Raw genomic sequence first — 26,123 nt, 5'->3', positions numbered from 1 at the left:
ACACATACGATATATAAAATCTTTTCTGTGTTAAGCGTTGAAATACTTTTGTGAGCCCCGTATATACAGAGGGCATAGAATTAACTGTGTAAAATATATACGTACAAAAAGTGAAACCATCAGTTAGTCCACGCAAAACAATGCTCGTCCATAACACACGATGCAAGAAATATCGTTCCCGTTCGAGTTGGGCGTGCAAGAAACGTCGAACCGCTACGTCGCGCCGTTTTCTTCGCAACGTCGATGCATCACGTGTCGAAAACGGTAGTCGTGAAAAACGCAGCACTATTACGGGGCTTCGAAGTCGTTGCATTCCGTCTCGTTAAGGGAGCCATCAGAACGACGAGATACAGGCATAAGGATAAGAAAGTTTCGTAAGTAATAGCCGGTGCTCGGCCGCCGCGTCAAGCGAAGAAAAAGCCATTTACTCTTTCTACCGACGCGACGAGTTGTTAAACTTGCGCGAGCTGCTTGCGTCGTGGCGAGAAACTTTCGATGTAAAAGTAAATAGAAATTTAAACTGTGTACACGGAATAAGTTATAAGAGCCTTGTTCTACCGTTTCTCGCGTCCTTTGATCACAACAGAGGAAAACGTTGTTGCACGGTTCCGAACTTTACAATAGAATCTAATTTGTTGCTTCAATGATGCAAGTTTCACAAACGAACAATTTGCCTCACATTGTTTTCATCAGTTTTATATACACGTATTGTTATATCATAATCTAATATTTAATCAGTCTGACAAGATGGAATCTATTAAACTCAAGGGACTTTTATTGTTATGTCCGGTGACTCTCTATACAAACCGGGCTCCACGCCGCAGATAAGATGGTTGCTAGATATCCACACACCCTCATTGCGTATCCTCAATAATCTTAAGGACCCACCATAAATCTTGGCATTTTCATAATTAAGGTCCTTCAGATCAAACAAGTATCTTCTTACTTCAAGTGTTCCTTAAATTTATTGTCTACTCCGGGAAGGTACGATAGCTAGAACCCTTCCTTGCCCACCAACTTTTTTTTTATCCAAACAGAAGCAATGATTATTGTCTTCACTTTCCTAGATAAAATTGCCATCAACAAATCCAATGGTCCCGTGCGCCGGACACACCCATGAATAGCTTTCCTCCGCCACAGCATCATCACTGAATTTCATTGATTTTCCATCTTTAGACCAGTCAACATCTGTGTTCGGCTTTTCATGCGTTAACCAATCAATGTCTTGACTGGTTTATCAACCTTAATTCAGTCATCTGTTTAACTTATATCTATACACACCGAGCGTAACTGTCTATGTCTACAAAGTTGTTGGAATAAAGTGTATATTATAAGCTATCACTTCAGTGTTATAATCAGTTCAACCATCTCTATTATCCTAATTGAAATAGGGGATCGATCATTTAACGTAACGGCAATAATCGTAACGGGAATTTATGACTCCTGTTGGCGCGCTTCTTCGCGATCGCGTTTCTCCGCGAACGGTCGAACATTTATTTTTGTGGAAATTTCGTAAAATTGTTGAATCTAAGTGGAAGAAATAGTAGATAGAAAGATATTAAACAAATTCTTGAAGTCCCCTTCCATAACCATAATGTTGGAGAACAGAAACCGATAACGTAAATTGATTGGAAAGAATCGTAAATGAGATGTTGCGTTCGCGCGACGAATAAAGATACAAATGTAATGGATGGTTGATTAATTGGATAACGTAAGTCGAGTGATTAATCTATTAATCAGAAAGCACGTTTTTACATATTGTAACTTGAATAAAAACAAGGATGGTTTAATTTCAATGCAAGTTAAATCGGAAAGTGAGAACGGCTCCTAGTTTTATATTCCACTTCCAAACATATCCCAAGTTCTTTCATTAATGTATGCAATTGAATAATGCTCGCTTTTGCATCATTTGACACGCTTTGGCATTTCAATTTACATAATCGAATAATCGATAACCAGAGTATCAGTTTCCATATAATTTGTACATGGTCGCTTAGGTAATTGACGTCCTACAGTACATTAACTGTAGAGTATGTATATCTTTTAATATCTACGAGGTTACGTTCGTTTTGCTCATCTCCGCGAAATCTTTAATTATTTTGAACATGAAAAAGGTTATAAAACAGACATGTTTCTCGTTTCATCCATCTGCGTGTTAAAATCAGGGTGCGCCAGAATGTTTTATACATCTCAATATTTTTATTAACTGACAATGAGATACGAAACGAAGAGGGCATATAGAAATAAAACAATATACCATTGTGATCAGTATATTATGTAATTTCAATGTTATTAAAAGAGGATATAGAATTATTGAAAACAAAGAGGTTCCACAGAATACGAATGAAAATCAGTTGTTTGAAACATCGAAAATAGAATGGCAGAAAATATTAAAAGTTATTCAGTGAAATAATAATTCACAGGGAACAATTCTCAAATTAAAATGTTACCTGTAACCAATTCGATCGTGTCTTTGATATCATTTCAGTTGCGCCCAAAATAATTTTTATATCGTCGCAACTATGGAGAACTGTCAAGTGATCCACTTTAAGTAGTACATCTTATAACATGAAATAGTAACAACTAGAAATAATGATCAAAACTGCGATATATGTATCCTAAGGCACTTTAGTAAAATTCAATATTTTACTCGTTGTTCGCGGTTGATAATAAGCGAATCATCAAGAAATGTGTATTAACGGAGGATAATAGCTCAGTAATACGAATCTACGGTGTGAATTCGCCGTATCATCTTGACAGAATTGCCTGTGGCTGATATAATCTGTTGGAGATCGGTTTCTGGTGTCCTCAGAATCCAGTTCGAGCACGTTCCTGAAATGTTAATACTGTTAAGGGAGTTTCCTCGTCGATGTCTCCAGCTGTACAATGCTAGTTCTCTACATATGAGTGTCTTATATGCACGTATATGTATAGGAAATGTCCTGAGAAATACATATACATGTACGTAAATACACGTACATAGAAGGCTCCAGTCATTGAAATCTAAGCCAGGCACGATACAGTATGCAACGTGTTACTTCAACGAACGTTTCTTGTATTCTTGTTGTCGAAATAATTGAAGGAGCACTTGATTTGTAAATCTGGCTTTTTATAAATGACTTTTTGTAGAGAGTATGTAGCATAGTATGGGAATAATTGAAGATTTCCGATATTTATGATTTGTGTGAGAAGAATGTTCTTCCTCTTTGGATTTCTGTAAGAAAATACAGCAAAGAAGATTTAAAGGGTCAGGAAAATATTTGGAGAAGCGTAGAAAAGTGTTCAAGTGTAAAAAGAGTTTCGTACTCTATAAAACCAAAGTAAATTAGTATTAATATCTGTACTATTAATTTCGAAGCGATGAAATTTAATAGGAGGTTTAATATTGGTATGATTAAGCAAATAAATTTCAATGTTGATCTGGTGTACATAGAAACTTTCAAAGTTCCTCTGTTTATCCACTTTGGTCCCTTTTCCAACGTTAGATTTAGAAATAGAAGCAAACGGCTATATGCGAATATTTATTCTTTGAGTCCTACAAACAAACTGACAATAACCAACGGTGAAACCTTTAAACGAGATCAATAGAAACCAAATTGAACTTCCCGATACAAAGACCAACCAACAATAAACGGTTTCCGTCCTTGCGCGACTAGCTTGTACTTGAATATCAAGACGAAGAGAAATAACATTTCAATAATTTCCATCGGAGGTTTTCTCGGCTGGGGTCTTTGTACCAATTTACAGTCAACTGTTATTCACCTCGGAGGCAGAGGTTGACGTTCCTCGAAAGATACCAACTAGATTGAGAAATACACAATTAAATACCGACTATATTTCTTCGTTATTTACCGTGGTAACCTCGTTGCAACGTGGTAAGATCTACAAAGAGGCAATTAAAATGAATGAAACATCAGGTTACGGACTTGAAAGGTACCACCAGTCAGAGACAAGAAAATGTCGCTGCTCTGTAAAGCCGGTAAAATCAACGAAAACAACTGAAATATTGAATCTTTTCATTAAGCAACGTGCCAGTAATCCGGTAGAATTCCAATCGAATTTGCTGTGTCCATTATCGCATGGTTGAAGGTTCAAAGGCGCGAATCCCTGTAACCGTACGCGACTCGTTATAGAACCTGTTCACAGCAGAGTTTTAACATGCATTGCCATTACGCTTTATACCACGTTACGATATAACGAACACGATTCGAAATTTTCTTGTATTAGATTTTCTTCTTTTTCGTTTATCGTTGTTGAACAGCATGGTTGAGATACGTTTTGGAATTGAAGTTTTTAAAGTTCCTTTTAAATTACATCACCTATGTATGCATGTGTTTTGATGGTTACTAATCTGGATGTATTTGCAAGAGAAATTTAGTTTATATGCATATGACAATACATAGCAAATGATAATTAAATTGTGAATCCTGTGGTATATTGAGATATTAACGTATTTAGTTAGCAGCGTGATTCGAATATTCTTTATAAATTTTCAAACACATATTTAAATTCATACGGTCAAGTTCAAATCTAAATATTTAAATAAAAATTCAAATTTTCAAATTTAGCTTTTTAAATTACAGCGAATTACCATTTTTCTAACATGATTTATGACAACTGAATATTGAACAAAGTTAATTACACGATAGCCAACCTGTTAATTTCAAACTTCGATAAAGTAACGTTTCGTATGCAGGAACCTATCACCGCACTTGAAATCCAAATAAAATCGTATCGGCGGACGATTGTTACTGTAGGTGCTAGCTCGGTGATCTCAATTAATTACCAGGTCTGGCAACGTTGATACAGCTGGTGGTTAACCGTATTCCGGAGGAAGTACTTCAGATACAACCATTTACCGGTGTCGTATCGATGAAATGTAAATTTGGATAACTGCTTGCAAACGTCATTCATGTCGGTGCAATCTGCACACCGAGCCGTCTATCTCATGCATATGCCTCTGGCAGACTGCGCTATCGCTTTCTCCTGCTATATTCGCTTTTAAGGAATAAATGCGATCCGTGTTTACAAGTCAAGGGACACCGAGGTCGTATTCGTGTAGCGAATTTGCAAGTAAATATCGGACACGTAAATTTCGCAAGTTATGACATGGGTTATGATACCCCAAGAGTCGCGTAAACTGTTTATAAGTGGATCATAGTTTTATAAGTGGTATCATAGTCGCAATATAGACATAAATTATATTCCTAATGTACATTTAAAGTATCTAAAATAGCAGTGATGTATTTTCCAATGTAAAAATAAAATTTGGATAATGAATTATTCATTAAATATGTAGATAGTAATAACGTAACTATTTTTTAAATATTTAATGTCTGTCAGCGTATCCATCTTTAATATTAATCTAGCTATGGTACACCTGATTTTAATATTAATTTAATCTTCATGTTGCACAACCGTGAATACCTTCTTTATAGAAACTTCACCAGCTACGATTTACTTTTCCGATAATTCGGTAAACTATGAACTATACCTACTTCAGTGGAAGCTTGGAACCATTTGTCAAGGTGCAAATTACCAGTTAAGTCAGACAAATCGCGACAATGGGAAAACGCAGTCGCGCGGAATAATCGGAAGGCGAGGTATATACAATCAGTCCGGACTGACGCCGACGCAATCTCGATGAACAGCAAAATTCTCTTCCTCTCCTTCTCTCTCTCTTTCTCTCTTTATGTGTGTTTTTTAAAAGTGATCGTGAGTAAATTTATACGACAATTCGTTGGACATCGGTAAACTGTTAAATCCGTTCTAGACAAAGAAACGTTTGAGTTTGAGCCACACTATGCGCTCTTTGTCCGAACAATTTGACGTAGATGGTTGCACCGAGACAGATTTAACAAGTTCTTCACGGCATTGCGAAGTCAATGAATAACACTCGCGTTTCGCGAACTATAATGATTTAAGCGATATAACTTGGATATCGCGGGATTACCGGATGATACTGGCTTTCATAAATTTCAGCCTGAGTTATGGACATAACAATTCCGTTCTGCCATGACAGTTGAGCATCGAAAACACGTATACAGCTAGTCGGACATAAATTTGGATTAATTTCGTGATAGATCAACGAGATAGGGAGATGAGCTAGTTCGGGATAATATGTTTGGTGTTTTAAATAAACAAGTAAATGTTAAAATTCACAGGATAATCGTGTAACACTGATCAAAGTATAGCTCGAATTTGATCGTGCATTAATATGGAATATCGCGTGTATTTTAGCATTTTGACAGCAAATACAATTATGAAAATTACGGAATTCTATTCCGTAAATAATGAATAATGTATAGAATATAATAAGTATAACAGTTATAATAAAGTAAATTGAATGCGTAAAAATATTAGAAAGGACAATAAAATGAGGTATAGACAACAGTATAAGAATCGTCTAAATTCTAAAATTAAAGGATATTTACTACAGGTGAGATTTAATTAGTCAAAAACGAGATATGTACAGATACAATTTCATATAGCAATAATAATAATATTTTTTCCAAATACCTATGATATTTGTAAAGAATCATACATTTTATGTTATGCATTTGATGGAGGATTTGTAATTTTTATGTCTTCAATATTTGTTTGCATATTCAAAAATGTAAAAAACTATTGAATAAATAATATATCTTTCACATGCATATACTAATTTTTAATTTCTGTTGCATACCGACAGCATGTTGCTTTGAAAGAGGAAAGCATATTGCAATGAAAAAAGGGAAGAAAAAAATGCAGATGAGAAGCAGAGGGGAGGATTTACGTTTCATCGAATAACCATTTATCAGAATTTCGAACTAGACTAACAAAATACAGACGCGGCCTGTAACGCGTTACACAAATCTGCAATGTTGCGGCGCTGTTGAAATTGGACGATCTCCAAACGCTTCCAAACAGCGAAATAAATATGGACGACGTATGAAGTTGCCAGATAAAATTTCCCGATGAATTATTACGCGATCGTGTAAATAATCGGTGGAAATCAAATTGGACAAGTAAAATTCGTATGAAATCTATAAAAAATTCGACCGTACATGATTTATTGTTTATAGAGAAAATATTTCTTAAAAAAAGATACCTGAGTGACGTTTGATTTTTTTTAGCAACATAAAATGAGCTACTACCATAATACCTTTTGCTGTCAACACTCTTTTAAAATCGACAAACTAGGAAAATTCGTTTTCACCAACAATTTATTCAATGTCAATAAACTTTAGCGCATGAAATTAATAACGCACAAATAATTCAGCATTCATGGTAAACAACGAAACAACCATCAAACACAATCGTTCGTATGACAGGATAGAATCGATCGAATTACTTCTGCAAATTTCTGCAATGAAGAAACTAACGTATTCGCAGCCACGTCCGATCGTGGGATATGCAGGTGTACGCGCATGCAAATGAAGATCTGTTCCGAAATGAAACGTCGAAGATAAAATCTGTTAGCGTGAAAACGGAGTAACAACACGATTCAACAAAGATTGAAAACCTTATCTTCCACGCGATGCATTAATTTCGGTTTGTAAATTATGTTCTATCGAATGCAACGTACACTTCATTTACTCCGGCGATAAATTAATAGTATGAGAGTTTAGTTGGACGCCACTTCGATCGCTGGACAGACACGTCGAACATTGTCAATTCAGTGGTGAGAATGCTATGTATCCTACGGTCTGTCAGTATTGCAGTGAGCCATGCTGTCGTTAATCTCTGCCCTCTATTTCTCATTTCGAATCTACATCGATCGATATCCTAAATTTACCGTAAACAGCTTTGACGTCAAAATGTCCAACGAATTTAATTTTAAATTTCATTTTTAATACGAACGATATCCCAACTCCGCGAATTTAATATAAAGATTCAAAGCATTCTGAATAAAAAATTTGAATATTGAACAGATCACGTGAAATTCTATGATATAAAATACCAGATTTAAACGAGTTTTGCCCTAAGAAATTTAATATAGACGGACGTCGATTCAAGAGAATCGATATATCATTCTTGATTTAGGAGACTCGATAGTGACACCTTTCTGGACTCGAAGTAATAGATACAAACGATCTTGGATTCGACACATCAATCTAAACCCAAGGGATCTGATACATACTACCACAGAGCCAAGAAACTTAATTTAGATCAGTGCTGGTCCCCGGGATTTGGTGTGGATGACCTGGATTCTTGGACCTACGTAGTACATACGCCACCTCAAGGTCCAAGGATCGAGATCAATTCGTTTAGATGTTCAGTAGACTGTTCAGTTTTCTCCAACGTTATTTATACGGAGTTCCTTCGGTGAAAGTAAGGCTGCCAGCATCGTGTCCCTTTGAGTTAGGGTCATTTGTATTGCTTGTGTCACATATTATTTGTCTCAATCCCTTTAAGTCAGAATTGACTGTTCTACATGCCACTCTTTGAGTCAGGATTATCTATCTTTGATCCGAACTTGACTACGTTGGTCTCTTTTGATTTGGAGCCGTCTTAGTAATTCGTTTTGACGCAGAGTTGCAGATTTAGCGCTGCCTTTGAACCAAGCTGCCGTTATCCTTCTCTTGTTTCATCTACGACTACTTTTGTTAACTTCTTTCAATCTAGAATTATCTATGTTAGACTCTTCCGATTCGAGATCATTTTCCCTCAGTCATTCTAATCCAAACTCGAGTGTGAGAGGTTTCTGTAATACAGAACTATCCCTTTTACGATATCTTTTCGATTTAAAATTATTTATACCAGATCTTTTCCACTGAAGTTTTTTAAATCGAACGGAAATATTGGCAGTAATGAACATTTTATTATCGTAACACTTTCATAGTGTGATCGTTTGATACAATTTCTTGATTTTTAAATATCCAATATGTATAACGAATATCTAATGTCAGATTTTTATCGAGTATAGCTCTTTAAATAAATTTGTATGCTTAAAAGGTAAATCAATTGGTATTAGAAAGTTGCATATTCATATTAATTTAATCTTTCCTATTCGACAAATCTCAAATGTATTCTACCACAGAATGTTACAACGCAATCTACTTTCCAAGCTACAAGTGGTCAAATCCCTTCACTCTGCCACTTCGCCATAACTCTGCCAAGACATTACAGCAAATAATCCATGACCTAGTACCAAAGATAACGAACATTCGAGACCGCGAAACTTCATCCAAGTTCGTTACAAAGTCATTAATCATACAATTTAACAGATGTTGGAGGCATGTTTAACCCTATATCCTGCATGCACGCCAACGGTACAAAATATTTTACGTGGGCCTGTTAATACCACGCGTCGTCAGCATTATTCGGCCGTATAATGTGAAGGGAGTATAAACAAGCATACATATACTACAAGTTAATACCGTGCTACAGAAGTGAAGCTGAAAGCGCAAACGCGTTTAGGAAACATCGGGTCAAGTTTAATGACTCAACTTCGCCGCGTTTCTCTCAGAAACACGATGAAACATGGATGTTTCCAGTCAACAGGATTCGCCGCGCATCACCGGAAGCAGCGAAACTCCAAGGCTCGTTGCCAGCTTGTGAGCTTTCTAAGCATAACTATACATTACCAATGTTTTCTTTTCACATTTACTTAATGAACATGTTTGTATAATTTTTGCGATGATTATGATATAATCGTTTTTATTCCTCGGATTTCAGAGAGCCTCTTGTAGAAATTTTATGGAATAAATGTATATTTGAATGTGTCTACCGGTATTTGTTTGCATGACAAAATGAGTCATGAAATATGAAAAGATTCATATTTTTAATTTTGGAGCTTCGATGAATGATAAACGAATGAAACGACAAACATAAAAGTCGGTGAACCTGTTAGCAAAGCAAGCAGAGCTTGAAAATCGTACTGTCTACATATACAACGCGTAACGTTTGAAATCAAAATTTTCGAATGTTTATTCTTTTCAGAAATTTTTTAAAATTTCAATAAAATCATATATCTGTCAAGTATTTATTCATCATCATCGGGTATTTACTCTTGGCTCTAGCATCGAAGAACGGTAAATGCCTCGCAGTTATAGGCTTAATTCGTTGCAAACGCGCATTGATATTTTCCAGCTATTTCACGATTGTAGTCGCATGACGGGTATACATTCGCATAACAGGAATGTCTTTAGTTATTAGCCAGGTCGGGATATTAATCCCGGTTAGCGGCAAGTGGCGCGATAATAGCGACACTTGCGTTGCGGTCAGCTCGAATTTATGTCGACCGAGCTCTTGTTGTCGTAGGTTCTGTCGGTCGGAAGCGAGTCATTGTCGAAACATCAGAGCATCGACGATAACCACTCTTCGTCGGCGATGCTCCATGTACCGCAGACAGAACCGACCAGACACACCAAAAGCGTCGTGTTGCAGTTAATTACTCGCGGATCGAATCGCCGAAACGACGGGGATTACCGGAGAAATTAAAACATCAGATGGTAGCACGATAACATATTTTCTGTTGTTAGCGTAGCCGATCGTTAAAATTTCATACGGCAGCCGGAAAATGTAATCACCAACGGTAAAACGTTCCATCCTCTCACCCGATATTCGAAGCGAAAATTGTGGAAACGCAAGGCGATAATATTCGCGATATCATCTTGTGGTGTTGTGTATATGTATATTACTTTTGAAATTACCATTGGAAACTTCGGGCTTGTTAGTGAAACATTAATGTGATTGCAGGTAATTAGTATATATATTTATATATGTATGGTTAAAATTTAAGATAATATTACAGTTGGTAGGTTGGAAATATTAACTTTCCTGTTTGTTATATATCTTTACTATTTGAATTTCTGAAAATACCACCCTTCAGTGTGATATCGTGGGAACGAACTTTCAAATTGCTTTCAGTAATCGTATTTTGCTTTTTTTTTTTTTTTTTTTTATTTACGAGCTATAGATATCCTAAAATCACATAGATTGACCATATCTGTATAAGTAACGTTAGACATTTCAAAAGAATGAGATTCAAAAGATCGTTTTTCGAACTTCGAACTGCAAACTGCATAGAAAGTTATAGAAATTTATTTATGTACTTATTCGTTCGTAGGAATCCGCCCATATTACACGTATTTCGAGAGGGAAGGAAATAATTTGCATTGTGAACGCTACGACATCGAGAATACAACATAAAATAACAAGCCTAAACTTTTGAACGACGGTGTACACATAAACGCGTTTAACAAACCGCACCATGTGTTTTCGAGCTCGAAGAAAAATCACGTTAACGAATTTGTAATCCGATAGTGGCGGCTACGAAATCAAAGTTTCCAGCTCGATGCCACTATTTGTGCATAAAATAAACAGCGCGGTTAACGATGGAAGATTTATTGGCGCGCAATCAAATATTTCATTTAACAGTTTGTTTTTTTAATCCGAAACACCCGTTTATATATTTATACGTTCTTTCGCGTCTACACGATATTTATGCGCATGTTCGGGAGTCGCGAGCACGCGAACCAGAGTGAAGAAATTATTACACTCTCCTAACAGCGCTGAAACTTTATTATGAATGTGTGGCAATATACTTTTTTCCACTGAGTAATTTTTTATTCATTCCGAACACACGTAAACCGCAAGAGTATTTTCTCTCTTATATTATTTTTTCGTTTAGTTTGAACGAGAATTTCTTCTCTCTCTTTCTTTCTCTGTGCAAGCCAACTGTCGGTTGGTCGAATATATTTTATTAACGCTTGACTAAAATCAGCCGCAGCAAGTTTTTAAACGGGTCAGAAACTTCCGTTGAAATTTTTGGAAACTTACCGATGCTGCATTTATTAACGTACACCATTGTTCATCGAGTGAAGTTTCGTTGAAAATTCGCCGTAAATCAGGTAACCCGAAGGTGTATGTCTTCTCCGAGCACGTAAGAAAATTCTGTTAACCGACCCGAATAAATATGTACTGCATCCGTCATCGTTGAGGTCGATCTACGAAAACGAGGAGAGAGTAATATTTTAAGAAGCTGCAACGTAAAGAATGATACGTACGTGTGATCGAGTTATAAATATTGTTAACCATGCGTGAGAAAGATAAAGTACCTATACCATCTGGAGGTTCATGTAGTTTATACACTGATTTACATATAGAGTTTACTACGAAATTTTCTATGCTGCACTATGATATTGCTACCATTTTCATTAAATTAACCACAACCACTTACATTCAATAATTGTTTAAACCGTAGTTAAAATTTATATATTCGTTCACTATTATACAATATTAAAATATTCCAAGAAACATGGCACAATTTTATAAGTTGTTTATCAAGAAAACTATGACTCAAAAGCTTCCTCGAATTAGGATAGTAGATAAACGTTTCACTTGTTTAGAGTACAGATGTCATGTTTTGCCGTAATTTCGCGATGTTTTCTTCTGCTTCATCCACCTCTTCCTTTCTTTCTACAAATGATTCGTCTTACACATACAGAAGACCAGTCGTGTTTGTACTGTGTATGTGTGTGACCATTACTATTGTTAATGCCATTAATGAATTGAACAGAAAAGAGCTGTTCTGTCTCGTTATTGTTAATGCCACTAAGAAATTAAATAACAAAAGAATAGCATCGCAATTACACGTTTCCCTTCATTTTCTTTTTCTTTACCCTACCTTAACAATTTATCTTTAAAATACGGATTATTTCCTGAGACGTTTTGATATCAAATAAAAGACATTAATACAAAAGACATTTCGTAACGCTTATTACAACACATTAAACTTACATGCGTCGCCTTATGATCATTCTCGAGTGCTTATTTTAATCTCGAGACATTAAGGAATATCTTCGAAGAAAGAATAAAAGGCTGTTATCCTCCGGGAATAGATATACACAAGAATTTCCAGAAAACGGCTGCGTCATAAGCAAAGAAAAGTAATTACGGCCGTTCTTAGTCTACGCTATCTTGCCAAACGTTACCAACTAACGAGGCAACCTCATTATTGCGCGGCGGTAATGTTAATCTCTCGCGGGGTCTCAGAATTACGTTTTTAATTAGCTTGGCCCTGTGCACCATTGATTAAGAACAAAATACGCGTGATATACAATGCCTTTCTGTATCCCACGGAAGTACATATCTTTAATCTGATTCTTTTTTATCATTTTTGTGCCACATGTGACGTTATCGATTCAATATAGTAGCGATTTGAATTAAAACGACAGTCTTCTTTGAAGTTACAAATAAAATATGGAATAGAATATTCTGCAATTGCAAACGAAAAATTTAATTCAATATTTTCATATACTTCTGCCTCGGAAACTCGCGGAAGAGAGCGAAAGACTAACGAAAAGAGCAAGAATATCACCAAGAATCTGTTTCTGTGGATAAATATATCGATCAAGTACATCGACTTTCACACAGATACTAAAACTAAGACTATATAAAATATTGAAACTAACGACGCAGCTTACAATTAAGACTTTAAAAGTATGACTTAAAATTAACGACGCAATTTAAAACGAAGATTTAAAAGTGAGGTTTAAAAATTAAGATTTAAGAGACTGAAGTTTAAAACTACGATTCAAAACAAAGTCCCTTGTTGTCTCATACAAGTGAAATTATTTTTACTTTGATAAATGAGTCCATCTTTAAACAAAGATTGTAAACAACATAAAGTTAAACATAGGAAAACATAAATTAATAAGATGATTTAGTAATACATAGAAATTGAATTTTCCATTTAATTTCTGATGTTCCAACATTGTATACTATAACAATATGAAATTATTAAGTCCACTAGATGACGTAGAAAAAAATACTTGTCGACAAGTCTCAAAATAAACGTTGCTTGACTTAATTTACTTTCATGATTATCAATACAACTAAAAACATCTCACCTACAGGAGATATTTCAAAACACATTTTCACGAAAATAACATTATTTCCATTCCATTTCCATTTCACTAAATCAAGTTGAGAAGCGAATTAATCTACTTATTACTGTGCAAAGCTAATCCATGTATCTCCGCTATAGCGTGCCGAAACACGAGGAGTCAAACGATCCTGCGTTCATCGTACAATCTGCTTTTCCCTTTCGCCGAATCTATGCCGCTAACAATTTCGCAGAACCGCGCGTTGCAACGGGAGTTATCGTGAAGAGGTCTATTCAAACAGCACAAGTCCTCGAGCTGCGGTTGCTTGAACGTTCCTGGGACGTAATCTAGTCGACGGTGCACGATTGTGCGGCCATAGAACGGTGCCACGGAAATCGTTCGCGGGACAACGCCCTGGCGCGTCGCGACGCATTCTGTTTGTGTCCCTGCTGAATAATCAGTGGGGATGAAAGGATGGCTGGGAAAAAAGTGTTTCCGGTATCCTGTTTCGCTGAGAAAACAACGTTTCAAGCTACACCAACGTGCTGCATCATTTCGCTTCTTTTACGATTTTTGTGTGTAGAATGTATTATAAATTGCACGGGTTGATGAACTTACATTCGCTGAAAATTAAATTTCCATTTAGAAAATCGTTAATAGCTTCGTAGAGGTGAAAACGTTTACAGACGATTAGAGGATCAATGTCTAACACGTAACTAATACTATCTGCTTGAATGAATGAATAAATGCAATACTTTAATTTCTATCTTTTACCTGATTTTCTCGATTATTTTTTCTTCAAGACGAAACAAAAATCAACTATTATCATCTGTATCTCTTGTTTTAAATTGAATTACTAGTATTACTTGTACATTTTCATCGAAAAATACTTCCAATAGAATGATTATCGGCGATAAACGAATTTATCGACGAGATTAATTATCGGGAGTAAAGTTAATCGAAAAGTAGAACTGTCATTTGATAGATGCTATCGGTATTCCTGCTTTGTGATTTACGCAAACTCCGATTCCATGCCATGTCAGCATACAAAGGGGTTCATTTATTCGTGACGTTTTCATCACCGATATAGTGATCATTGCAAGTCCGATATTGCCTTTCGGATTAACGAAAAAATGTGCTACCTTTCTTTGGTCCATCCATTGCTTTCATACGGCAAACATTAGTATGCAAGCCGTATAAACTGACTAATAGCTTTCGCTGGATGTTTCGGTCCCACGAAATATCCAGCTCTTTCTTCCAAATGTCGAATAAACGAATCGAAGTGTCTCATATATCGATCTCATGATCAAAATTTTCTTCGTGAAGAATCGAATTAAATTTAAGTATTTTGTCAGAAGTGAAAATATTAATTTGAAACGCAATAGAGTAATATAATTAAATTAAAATAAAAATATCGAAATCTTAACTTTTCCACTTATCTTGTATTCCATTATAATTAAAATTATTCTCGTTTTCATTCAACTAACATTTTTCAATTCATTCAATGGTCTCCGTGCTTCATCAAATTTTAAATTCACCGTCTCATTGGAGAACTCATGTAAAAGGGCCAAATCATGAAGGACGAGCTTCTACGGAAGCGTATTAAGAAAGGAAGAACCGGGTTTTATTAGATACTCCCGACCTATTACAAGAGAAGTAAGACAAATCGTTCTTAATGAGCGACGATTTGTTACGGGATATAGGGAGGAAGGGAAACGTTCCACCAGGCACCGTATCACGGAAAAGCTTTTTGATATCGGTCTACATGGGTTAGTTTTGCCAGGCAAAGGGAAAAACGATAAGAATTGCAGCGTCTCATAAACAACGTTGGTAGACAAACACTGCAGGATTCTGGAGCGGTTTCCGAGCAACATTTCCGATTTAGACAGCCATGCGTTTCTCGAGCAAATAAGAGCAGGAAGCGTGCTGGAAACGAGATCGTAAAGCGTACTCTTGCGGCAGCGGCGATGTTTTATTTGTTTTCCTTTTATTGTACATTAGGACGAGTACTTAGCACAGTCTTTTCGGCTATCTAATGCCGCTTCATTTAATGTAGCCTAATAACAAGAAGGAGTTCATAGAAAAAAATAGATAAAAGATTTTTCTTTCAAAAATAAATTTTTCCATATATACCGCAAATGATTTGGAAGCTCTATTAAAATATTATAAATCGATCAGATTTTTTTATTATAACTTTATTACAACGATATTATAATTTCAGTTTAATAGATTTCTTAATAATGAATACAATTCACCAAAGAAAGTTTTCGATATTGAAACAACTACATTAAAAATTCGTTAAAAATGAAAATAAACCCAATACTGTAGAACAAAACATTCAAATGTACAATTTATAAGACTACAGACAATATTCCCATCGTTCTGTCAAGTGCAAACACTCAGCGGTCCAAAAACAGACGTGTTAATTGTCTTTCAGTTCTTAATCGTTTCTTGTGCTCAAACTATCAAACCCACGTTTAGTTTCTCCAGCCAACAGCATTGGTTTTGTGCGTCGGTATCATTTGGGACAGCAGAGAGGCGGACGCCTGGTTAATTCTAACTCGCCATTAAACGCGCAAAGCTCTACGCTCTTCCAGTCCGTTGACTACGGTTCCACGGCCCGACAGAAATTTCTCAGTTATCGAGAATGTGACGTCACGACGGCGTTATCGCTTAGTCGATTTCGGGGGCTCGAAATCGGTGGCTGGTTCCGTAGCAGTTTGTGCCAAAGCCCGACTCCCTTTCAGAGGAATAATTTTCCAGGAGGATGGATTCGCGCGGCCGAGTACACCGACTCGTGCTGAACGGATCGTCGTTGAGCATAAGACAAAGGAGGAGCAGACAGGGTGGGAAAATCGAAGTATAAGTGCATCAAATGGAAGTGAGATCGAAGGAAAGACAGTCAAGGTTAGGTTTATCTCTTTGCTGAATCCTTATAAACCGTTCATATAGTTCTTTCAAATAAATACATCAATAGATGTGATCTTATGAAATATGATTCTATAGAATTGTCATCATACGAAACTAATAATAAACTACAGGAAGCTAACTACTGAGCTAACAGGAAACTATTGGAATATTTGATGTTTGTCAATAGACATAGTAAACGTGAAACTGAATTCTCAGCAGTGTATTAACACGATCTCTGGTTTGGCATGGAACGCGATTACCTCCTGAAGGACCTTGATGATCACTTCCGTGACGCGATTTCGACGTACATCATTGTCGTCGTGAGGTTCGTTCGTTTCGGGAAAGCGAACAAATAAGATGAAGTGGAAAAATTTCAAGTAAGATGTCATAGATAACGAAGAAAATCTGTCAATTGATTAACGAGAGATTTTTCTTGATTCGAGCACTGTGATTGTGTTGTGAGAATGAAGATAGATTTGAAGATAATGTTCATTGCATTCCAAGAATTTGCTGTTTAGTGTAGGAGACGGATACAAGAGATGAAATACTCTAGAATGTTCTTACTATTTTGAAAATTACAGTAAAATGAATAGACGTTGTGATACAATTCCAAGTTACAATTCTATTCTTACATTTCTCATTTTACACCAACTAACTTTAACCGCAAACTAAACTCGTTCTTCGATTTCATTCTATTCGCAAAGCCATCACCATCAAGCCAAACGACTCGTTATATCGGAAACTCCATGTGTTCTCTATCCGTACAATCCATTTAAAGCCGTATCTTGCCTGAAACACTGCCTTCTATCCCAAACAGCAACTTGATCCCATCTATGCTTTCCTAAACACTTGTCATTTACAGGCAGTAGTGCAACGAGACCTTCATTCACATCCAACGTCCGAGAAGTTTATTCGCACCTGCTACAATTGCGAGCATAGGTATACTATACAAGACCAATTCACCTTTGTGAACTTTTAGTTGTATTCTGGATTCTATACCCGTTGCAGTTCCTCTCTTTGTAAATTTGAACCACGATTTTAATGGAGATATCCTTACTGAATTGTTACTTTCTGCTCGGTAAAAATTTGTGAAAAAAGGGAGCGTAAAATATACTATCGTAAATCACTTTTATAAGAGAATACTTGTGTAAAGAAAGATTTGAAATATGCTGGAAATATATTATACAAGTTAAACTAAAAAATAAAATTTTTTTAATCTAATTATTGCCAGCTATTGATGTTTATATTGATGTTATATATATAGTGTTGTAGCGGCACATGAATGAATGGAAGATCCGAATCGGAGAGACTCATATTGTTGTGTCTTGGAGTGCCAACGTTGTTTTGGTTTGCTAGGTTCAAAGGTAAACGAACTCCGGACAAAACATTATCGCTGTTATTTGTAATCGTCAATCGGAGTTACATTCGAACTTTTTATAACACCACCGGTCGATACAAATAGACGAACGTGCTCTGTAGGATAATCAGTATATTTATTATAGTGAGCGACGATTACGACCGACATACACTATCTCTGTATTTGTACTTAAAGTGATTTTAATATAACTGACAACTGCGAATTCCTCACTTGTATCTTTAATAAACCAACCAACACGTATAATAGACCACCTCAGTGTAATAGAATCGTAAATGAAGCTCTCTTCGAAAACTCGTTATATTGATTATACTATAACGCACTAATTAATAACAGTTAACAAAGAGACACTGTCAGAGCGCAAAAATAAAAAGCCGCCATTAATGTTTATGTGAATGAAACTTGTTATCGATAAGCTTTCACGGAAAGTTTATTGTTCATCTTGCATAGCTTGGTTTGCTCACAAATTGATACTAACAGTTGTAACGAAAGGATTCCATATCACCACAGGACAACGAAAATAGACAGAATAACAACGAAATATGAGTATAATGTAAAGGTTGAAATTGTTAATAATATTATCCGTTAACAAATCGATATTTATACCAGCGCAAATACAATGAAACGCAGAAGGAAGACGACGATTTAACGTCAGTCTCAGAAACGAAGCAATTAGCGTTCAAGAGGCGACGTTTAAGAATCGACGGCTTTGGTTCAGTGACGACAGCGAAATACGCCTCTCATTTACTCGTTGCTCTCGAACGATGTCTTGACTCGGGCCAATCGTGTTTTATTGCCAATCAGGTGCCACGACGAGGAACGGTGCTCGTGAATTCGCAGACCAAACGAGCTAAACGAAAATTTCGCTGAAAACGACTACCCTCTTTTACCTCGAATACTTCGCGAAGAGGGAAACCCACCTCGGGCTATATTCTTTGCATGAATCTTGTTGATTAACAGTCATCGCGACCGACTTTCTCAAAACCTCGTACTATGCAAATCTTTACATTTGAGCAGCTAATAGTACGGACGATTTATCTTCGAATATAAAACGGAATTTCACGGTTTCGTACGTATGTAAAAGAATTTTCTATACTATTTTCGTTGATATATTCTCATAAATCATATCTGCGCGTTGAGTCGAGCCTTTGAAGGAAATTGCTACCTCCGTTGTCTATAAAGGCCGAGCTGTACGATGAAATACGGTAGCCGAGACACGGTCGAGTTCGAGTTAAAAGGATTTCCAAGAGTAAGTTTCTTGTAAGAACGTTGCACAAGTTGATAGCTTTTATGGAGGAGGATAGATGGAAAGTATTGCGAAAATATCGTCAAGTTATTTTTACATTATTTGATGATTCGTGATATTCTTGCTGTTAAACAGCTAAATTGCGCTAGATACGTAATAATAATTTGTAGACCATAGAAAAACATGATGAGTCAATCGCGCATTAAAACTATCTTTCCATTTGATTTTCAGATTAAGTATGCGTATTTGTCACTTTGTGGATCTATCACCTATTTTCATTAAGTCATATCTTCCAACGTATCAGTTTATTCTCATCTTCGATATTTTATTGAAATATTCGGCCACAATGGCATAGAAATCAGAAAATCAAAAGAGAAAAAAGATGTATTCAACGATTCATTTTACTTTAACCAAATCTACTAAACTGTAGATTCTGTAATAGTCCCGAGTTTACATATAAGTTATTGTAACAGACTCAAATTCGTAGTGAACTGGTTCCAAAACTGCTTGTTTCCTGATTTACTTACAGTCTGCAGAACATAGTCAGCGCGTTTAATAACCGTCAGTGTGATCCTATTATCGTATCCTCTCGTCTATTCCCGATGTCGTGCTTAATTAATGTTATTTCAACTTCGCTACAGCCGTCGTATACTAGAAAGTGGTTCGCGCGGCGAACTCGCTGGCTTCTTTAATTTAATGCATTGTCACGACGGGCCGCGGCCCCGGAATAATAATTCATTATCGAATGACCCGAGAACACTATCCTCGTTATGTGCGATGCCTCCTCGGGGATCCCACGCTAGGAAGAAACTTTTCATTCCTATTTCTCTAGAGATTGCCGTCACTCTCTTTGTCCGCGCGTGGTCTATTCGTTCACGACCGTTTGCCTTCGCCAACACAAAACCAGACAATCCGACGAGTTTACGATAACACGACTGGCTTCGGGGAATCTAGACAATTTTGCCTCATATTTTGGAAATCGATGTTTCCCATTTTCATATTACCTAGCAATGCGTGTGCGTGGTTTATCATGATGTTGCAAAGATGTATATCCATTTCTTTAAATTTCATACGATTGTAAAATTTAGAAGGAAAATATAGCAAGGGAAAAGGTATCAGGTGACATAAATTAATTGCGAAAATTGCAAACGAAATGTTGTGTTAACGCAACGTCGCCCCTTAATGGATTAACAAGAAACAAGGGATGCTCGTAAGCAAAGTGAAGAATGGTTGGAAAAAACGCAGATGGTCGAAAGATCCTGCGTTTATTTAGCATTCACCCTCGCGCTCGTTTATAAAGTTGCATTTCAATTCGCAAAATGGGAAAGGGAGAACGAGAGAAGCACGGGTGGGAGAGGGGGGGAGGGGAGTAACGTGTGCAAGGAAACCGGTATAAAATATCCGTCAACGTGGCTGGAATAGTGAACAGCGTTCAATCTTATTTCAGTTTATCTCCATAAATCCCCGTTAAAATTGAACGCGGCTGAGATCTGTGCTCGACCGATCGCCGCGAAAATTTCCATCTTGTCGAAATTGACTCCGCAGTACAGGGACGCGAAACGTCGGGAAAGAACCAGAGAAAATCTCAGAGAGAAGGAGCGGAATCACGTGGAAAGGGGAAATCGCGAGGAAATATTTCGATGTGAAGGAGAGAAGCCGCGAGGGTCGTTACTCTGGCCGCGTTTATGGACAGCTTCTTGATTATAATTTCAAATCAGCCGCTCCTTCAAAACTTCTCTAGAACAAGATTACTACGTTATCGTGTCTCAGCTTTCGTGAGCCACTATCTCACGAAATTGTGGATGAACATTACGACACTACGCGTTACCCAAGGGACTCGGGCTACCGTTACGGACTCGGTGTTTAGATAAATGAGATTTGTACTGGGATATGGCGTTAGCTATGCTAGTTGACGGATACAACGCGAATGGCTAATACTTGTGAGTAAAATTGTCGAAATGCTTTTAAGTGTTCATTCATAAGCATAGATTGTCAGAAGAGACATGTATTAGATATAGAAATGAATTGGATAACTGATAGTTTCAAGTATACGAGTTAAACAAATTAATATAGCACTTGATAGTGTTCAGTGTTCTCGCATCGTTCGAGATTCATTCGAAAATCATTATCTCTGTTCACTTAGTTTAATTATAACTTCCTTGGAACATAATAAACTCGTATTATTTTGAAAATATTTATATAATGGAAATTGTAAAATAATATTCTTTTTTTAATATACAGACGCTAAGAAACGAAGAGGTTCAGTCGTACTCCTTTCTGTATTAGCATTCGTTCCTCTTGACCTGTTTGATTAAGCAGCGAGACAGAAAGGATCTCTTCCTCCTTCTTTATGAACTTACCCTTACTGCAGAAAATAGACAGTATGTTTATGCAATTTCCTCTCCTCGGTGTCTGCTTCTTTTGCGAGCACTGTGATTCGATTTTTGATATTATTCTTTTACATCATATTTATTATTATGTTGCAGAATAACTTTTCTTCTACGTATTTCTTCGTTAAGATATATATTGGTAATGCGCTATACACAATTAAATCGGAGTATAGGTTGGCAAATTTTTAAATATTTAAAAATTGTGTACTTGTTTGATAATTAGCAAATTATAGTTCATAAAATATTACTACATGAATCCCCCTAAAACTCAGATTTGCAATCTTCATAACGGGTTTTCCCGACGTTAAGTCAGTGAATAAAGTATATGTCGCCTTCGACAATGTTTTACTAATAATTTTTATTTTTGCGAGATAATCGTAAAATTTAGAGTTAAGGAAAAAAAAGGAAAATATTTCGAAAGAAATATACGATACTCTTGCCTCTACTTCCAAATGTCCACGAAGACATCTTGCACTTGACCTCCGCTTTCTCAGCCTCGGCCAGGTGAAAAATTGCCCGTTTCAGTTGTTGGAATTTTCCTTTCCACACAGGAAAGTGGAAATTCTTTGCGGCAATCTTACTCTCTATATATCTTCCCTCGAGACAATTAATCTTTCTTTACTGGTAGCGTAGAAAACGCATTATCTATCTGTAGAAATAGTGCTTCTACTGTAATTGATATATTTAATCGAATCGGATGGTATTTTATCCCCCGAATTTCGAGTAAAATCGCTAAGCATTTCAGCACACGTTCAGCTTTGACATAACATAAAAGTCGTTTATAGAATAATATCGAAGGATTATTGAGCCGTGAATATTTCGTTGATACGATACAATAGAATTGTTCGTATAAACAGTAAACTAATAGTAGCGCGAAACGTGTTGCAGAACGATAGGTGCGCTAGACGTGGAAAATTATTTTATCTGCGAGTGCGACGTTCATGACTGATCGAAGGTGTTTAATTTGTGGTGTTCCATCGATTCCACGAACGAATGCACACGTTCCGATTCAATAGCCTTTTAAAATCGGCTCTTTGTTTGGCCTGGCGAATATTTAGGATTGATCGCACCTAAATTATTTTGCGATATTGTATTACGCCGCTTCGTAATATTCTATTATCCTCGCATTCATATTATTTTTGATATTTCTCTCTTCCATTTATTCCGTGGTTCTCGATGAAAGCCAAAGTCCTGTTAAAGAATCAACAAATTTTCAGTTAATAATTTCTGAAAGTTAGACGCATCTCACTGTTTTCATACAAGTAATATCTACTAGACGAAAAGATTCGAATGGTAAAATGTACGAATTTGTATTTCGAATAAATCTCAAGATTATTCTATTCATATCTATAAAGTTGAGAATAATTCGAGTTTCGGAAACTCTGAGGTCTGGGTTCTCTTCGAGGCTTTAAGCTCGAACCACCTAAGCATCTTCCGATCCGAAAATCTCGTTTAACCTTACGACTGGTAAATCGAACTGAAATCCAATCTTTTAACATTATTACCATTATTTTTCAGACTATCGGTCGCAGAGCTTCTCAAGTATGGTAACGACGAACAAAAATGCACTCCTGATAGCTTTATTATTAGAAACAATTCCCTCGGTTGCCCTCGATACTCGTAAACCGGAATCGCAACCTACGAAACTGCTAGGATTTCGTTTCTTTCGATCAGGATCAAAAATAAAGAAGGGTCGGGTGCACAAGATTGCCGTGATTCCATGAATCTAAACGTGGATCACCGTATACGTGGCGATACTTTCGACGAGATAGCCACGAACGAAGGTCAAGATACGTAGGAATAAATCCGCTTGATGTATGGAGTCGATAAGGACGTGATGAGGCGATGAAGTTGGAGCTGACCAACGCTGCGTGTGATAGCCTCTCGCTCCATTGCATTCTGATCGAGCCAATTCCACCGCAGCAAAAAGTCCTCGGAATATTCCGTTCTCTCTTACCTCTCCGCTATCTTATTAAAAAGCGATCACGGTTCTTTTACTACGAACTGCTCGTTACACGGTAAATTAATCTCGCGAGAATTGCTGTTTCGATAGAATCGAGAAGCTTGTTTTAAAAGTGCTTAAATATTTGGTATTTTAATGGAAGTTTATAACCTGTAATTTGTAACTTGTCTAAGTAATATTACGTAGCTGGTAAATTATGGTGTAAGGTTAAAACGCGTTCAATTAGTAACAAAGGTAACAAGAAATTACAAAGTTGTTTATTGTATAACGATTATCCAATTGTGATACCTACGATAATTAAAGGAGTTCGTTGTAACTCATAGACACCGAGGAACACGACTCATTTCTCGTATCCGTTTAATTTAACTTCCCTATGCCGAGGCCGGTGACAATCTTCAAGCGAGATGGAGAAAGGGGATAGTTGCATCGAAATTCAACTCTCGAACGTAATCATGGAAGCGTGTAACATCACGAAGCTTGAATCCCGAAATTACATCGAAGTCGTTGAAAATCTCGAGCTTGGTTGCTCAATTTCATTCATCTTGTATACTCGCACGAATATTAATTTTCCGGGACGAACGTGTCAAGTGCCCCGCGAACTGAGCGAAACAGTTAATCTTCCGAGTCACATTTAACACATACCCACATACGTGTTATTATCGCGTCGCGTCTATTGTCATTTTACGTGTACGAGAACACATCGAACGCGTTCGAGGATCTCATAGTTTCTAATTTCCGTTTCGTATTCCGAATACTCGTGTCGATTCGAATTGCAAAGATTTCGAGGGGTTTGACGTCGATGAATCAGAAGCTGCGAAGAATACCACACGGCCATCGATAATCCTTGAAATCGTTGATCCTTCGGTGCTTTCGATAAATGCCGGCACAAAAATAGGATCGAATCGCACGATGCGTAGAAGGGATCGTTAAATCACCCACGTAAGCGAAAACTTGTTCAGGTGTAGGAACCTGAGAAGCGTCACGTTGCGTAATCTTGTTGAGATTGGAGATCGATAGACGGTAGTATTAGAGCAAGAAGTTGTATTAGCACAGATAAGATATGGGATAAGATGTGAGATTTATCAACGAAACCTATCAACTGAGTTTCCAACACTTGGATCATGATATCAAGTTCTGTGTCTTGTTTGTGGCTACGTCTCCTAAGAGAGTTGCAAAATGTCCTTTGATGTGTCGTATTATTTTCAGTTACAATTATTTTTATAGAAAATTTCATCGCGAAGATTGCATTAAAATATTAAGGTGGAATGATATTCTAAAGAAAGTCTATCTTTGGTATTTTTTTTGATATTTTATTTAAAAAATAAAGCTAACGACTTAATGCGTGATAAAACAGGAAATGGTGAAATTGCTTTAAAATTATTAACAAGACGTTATTCACGTTCTCTTTCGAGTAAATCTTGTGAACCTATCTCACCATTTCTATCTTAAAGTTAAAACAAATTACATGTACATGATGACAGTAGCTAACGAAAGTTGTGCCAACATTCTTGCATTACCTCGACGAATTGGCAAATACCAGTGACAACGAGGAATTGCTGGAAGCTAACAGTTGCCTTTTCATTGACCTGTTTAGAAAATTCGACGACGTGGAAGGTAGGATGTCAGCTTCTGGTTTACTGCTCCGATGCTTCTGTCGTTTCAGCTTCTTGCACGCAGCTCGCTACTTTATTTTTCGAGTTCTTTTTCGATATATTTTCACGACACATTCGCGAACGTCACGATTCTAAGCGTTTTATAAGAATTTTTGTGGTCAGCAGTTTCACTTCAACTTGTTTTATCCACAGTTCGAAAAATTTCTAGAGCATTATACAAGACTGAACAAATTTTACCAAGTTGATAATAATTTTACCATAAGAATAGTGATAATAAAATAAATAAAAAATATGGTAGTGGATTAATTAATTGAACTACATAGATATACAAAGATAATAAAAATACTAAAGTAAACTTCCTCTCTACTGATATTAGAAATCTATCGTTATTACAAATCAAACAGGTACGAATAATATTATCTTTTAATATACGAAGATCTCTGAAATTTTCAGAAATTTTTATTTCGTTCCAATAAAAGTTCATATTCATTCAGCTTATAATTCTTTAGAGAAATCTGATCGTTTGCACATCCTTTGAAATCCACCGATGACCTACTGAACGACTGGTGATACCGGCCGGATGGATTTGCGATTGCGTGTAAAACACGATATCGCAATTTTAGGAGACATGTACTTGGAATTACAACGAGGATTCGATCGATTTAGGAAGCAGCCGGCACGGTACAGATCCAATATCTTCCGATCCGGACCGCATCATTAGGTTACGTTCGCACGGTAATTAACAATTCCACGTGCAATTTCCCGTTCGCGTCAATCCACTCCACCTGCGTTATTATCGAACCGTGTGTATC

At 36.7% G+C, this 26,123-nt stretch overlaps 1 protein-coding gene and 1 long non-coding RNA gene across 19 annotated transcripts in view; both read left to right on the top strand.

Moving 5' to 3' along the window:
- LOC126915820 (neurobeachin) overlaps window positions 1-26,123 on the top strand; it is a 413,960-nt gene that overhangs the window by 268,031 nt on the left and 119,806 nt on the right. The window lies entirely within an intron of this gene.
- On the top strand, window positions 999-25,573 carry LOC126915859 (uncharacterized). The gene is made up of 4 exons (XR_007710358.1): window positions 999-10,683; window positions 11,054-16,721; window positions 16,821-17,663; window positions 17,989-25,573. It is a non-coding gene; the product is annotated as an uncharacterized LOC126915859 (long non-coding RNA).

This window comes from Bombus affinis, chromosome 4 (assembly GCF_024516045.1).
Source record: "Bombus affinis isolate iyBomAffi1 chromosome 4, iyBomAffi1.2, whole genome shotgun sequence".
In the NCBI taxonomy this organism is placed as follows: domain Eukaryota; kingdom Metazoa; phylum Arthropoda; class Insecta; order Hymenoptera; family Apidae; genus Bombus; species Bombus affinis.
Note: the sequence above shows the minus strand (reverse complement) of the source record. Positions and strands in the feature narration are given on the sequence as shown.